We start from the raw sequence: 3,341 nt of genomic DNA, 5'->3' as shown, positions 1-3,341 counted from the left end.
TGTAAAACCAATAATCTCATAATAATAAAAGAAATTAAATGCTTTTTCCTTTCTTAAAAGAGGGAAACAAAATTGCATTTAAAATTATAAAATCTAATTAATAAATTTATTTATTTTCAATTATTATTTTTAATTTTATATTACGTTTTGATTAGTAATTTTTTTAAAATATGATAATATTGTACAACCAATTTTAAAGCAAAATTTGATTTTTAAATAAAATAATTTAAATAATATAGATAATGTTTTTTTTATTGACAAATTTGTTGATGTCTAAATGTACATCAATTTAAATGACATTAAATTTATTTTTATAATTTTTTAAATAAATATTCCATATAAAAAATATATAAATAATATAGATAATATATTTTTTTAATTGACAAATTTTATGTTTAGCTCCATAAAAACTACAATCTTTTCCTTTAACTACAACATGCTCAATACTTGCATATACATTGAAAGAAAACTCCAGTTTCCTCTACTACAATCTTTTCCTTTAACTAGTGCATGCTCAATACTTGCATATACATTGAAAGAAAACTCCAGTTTCCTCTACTACAATCTTTTGCACGCTCAATACTTTCATATGTGTTGAAAGAAAACTCCAATTTCCTTTTTATGCATTGACATGTATTTAATAATAAAGTTTTGGTTCCATATTATGCAATTGGCTTAGTATAGGTGATGTTTTTTTTTAATTGACAAATTTGTCGACATCCAAATGCATGTCAACTTAAATGGCTTTGGTTTTTATTGACGAAGGATTTTACATTCACTACAATCTTTTCCTTTAACTATTGCATTCTCAATACTTGCATATGTGTTTCCTTTAACTACTACATGCTCAATACTTTCATATGTGTTGAAAGAAAACTCCAGTTTCCTCTTTATGCATTGACATGTATTTAATAATAAAGTTTTTGTTCCATATTATGCAATTGGCTAATATAGGTAATGTTTTTTTTTTAATTAAAAAATTTGTTGACTTCCAAATGCACATCAACTTAAATGACTTTGGTTTTTATTGACGGAGGTTTTTACATCCATCCATGAGTATAATACCTCGCTTGGCATAATTTTTATTTTTTTAAAATTAATTATTTAGTACTTAGAGTAGAAAATATTATGATAGAGTTTATAAGTTTTTTAAAGATTTTTTATTTAAAAAACAAACGTCTATTTTAAATATTTTATTTTTATTTTTTTAAATAAAGTAATTTTTCTTAATAAATATATATAAATTTTAATAAATTTTGTTTATTTTTGAAATATAAGTAATAAAATTAGGGCTTTAATTCACACCATTAAAATTAAATTAAATAAAAATAAATAATTAAACTATTACACAACAAATGTTTCTATTAAAAAAATAAACATATCTTTTATAATTATATTTTTATATAGTGTTTTTTTAAAATCATTTTATTTCTTATTAATACTTTTTGGAAATCATAATTTTCTTTTAATCATTTTAATATATATATATACAATATAATTTTATGGCATTTAATCATAAATATAAATATTTTCATATAGACATTAAAATACTTATTTTCGCTTTATTGTTTATATTATATAATTTTAGAATTATTAATAGTTATTTTATTAAGATCGATTATAATTAATATTACATAATTATAATACGTTTAAAATTTATATAATTATTATAACTAATATTATTATGGAATGGAGGAAGGAATCGAGAGATTTGCAGTTGTAGGTGAAGAAGAGTGCAAGGAGGAGGCAGATGGAAAGGAGAAAAATATGTTGGTGGATGTCACTGAGGAGATATCTTTGGACAATGATCTCATGGAGCATTTAGCAATTATATGTAGAATCATTGGTCCTAAACGAGATAGAAATTGCATTTGGAACTGGGCATTGCAAGCCCGACAAACGGATTTTAATATTAAATTTTTACCCCCCAAAAAATGTGTGGTTATATTTAAGAACGTGGAGAATAGAGAAATGGTTTTGCAGGGAGGACTTTGGCATTGTATGGGTTGCTCCGTCTACATGAAAAAATGGCATCCTATTTTTAATCCATATCACACAAAACCATATATCGCAACAATCAAGGAATTCCTAGAAGAAATCAACATGGTTTCAAATGGGAAGAGATGGTTTCAAAGAATTGAAGAAGAAGAAGAAGAAAAACATTGTTTAAATTGTAGGGGTAGGGATCATTAGGAGGATAAATGTAATAAGGTGAATAGAATGCCTGTAACCAAAAGATGGATTCCTAAACAAACAGAAGAGGAGATTTCAAGGAAGACAATACTCTGGAAAAGGAAGGTTCAAAAGAGTCATTGAAGGGGACTATGCTGAATGAAAATGTGATGGAGAACAAAGTTAGTTATGAGGCTACGAGAGTAACACCAGAGAAAAATGAAGATAAATCAATTAAGCCATCCTCATCTAAGGAGGATAATAGTTTGAAGAGAAAGGGAAGTATGGATTGATAGGAGGAAATGAGGAATCGAATGTTGAGTGGGGATCAGAAGAGGAGGAGTTATGTAATGAAGACCTTGGAAATATTGACCCACGATTCATTAGTCAATCGGCAACGTCTTATTTCCAAAAGACTGGTAAAAGTAGAGGTAGAAAAACTAATAAACAGAGGAAAGAGGAAGAGGTGATGGAGAAAAGATTTATGAGCATTAAAAAGTTCTTATCAAGATCCAAGGGACCAAAGAACTCCCTTGGAGGTTAATGAAGATCCCCTCTTGGAATGTTAGGGGTTTGTCGACCCCTAACAAAAGGCGCTTAGTAAAGCATTGTATGTCCAAAATTATGGCAGATGTATTCTTATTTCAAGAGACAAAAATTTCATCAAAGAATGGAGGAATATTCTTAAAAGAAAGAAAGATTTGGAAAGGACTCTTCTTGGATGCACAAGGTCATTCGGGGGCCTCGGGGTGTTGTGGAACTAGGATAGAGTGGACATGTCGTGGATTGATTCATTAAGCAATTGGATGTTTTGTAAGGTAGTATTTAAAATAGAGGATTTGGATTTTTTTTTTTTTTTTTATGTCTATGGCCCTATTAAAACATAAGACAAGTTTGTTACTTGGCAATCAATTGTTAGCAATTTAAAAATATTGTGCAAGGAAATGTTATTCTCGGGGGAGACTTCTATGCGATGCTAGACCCTTCAGAGAAAAAGGGCAATTTGATCGGAAATAACTTTAAAGCAATGAGAGACTTTCAGGTTTTCATCTCAGAATTGGAGGTAATTGATTACATTCCAAAAAATGGGGAGTTTACGTGGACTAATCGTAGAGAAGGATTTACAAGGATTGTTGAAAGGTTAGATAGATTCCTAGTGGGACTAGAAT

Source organism: Cryptomeria japonica, chromosome 8 (assembly GCF_030272615.1).
Source record: "Cryptomeria japonica chromosome 8, Sugi_1.0, whole genome shotgun sequence".
NCBI lineage: Eukaryota > Viridiplantae > Streptophyta > Pinopsida > Cupressales > Cupressaceae > Cryptomeria > Cryptomeria japonica.
The sequence above is the reverse complement of the archived record's forward strand: the minus strand, read 5'-3'. Positions refer to the sequence as shown.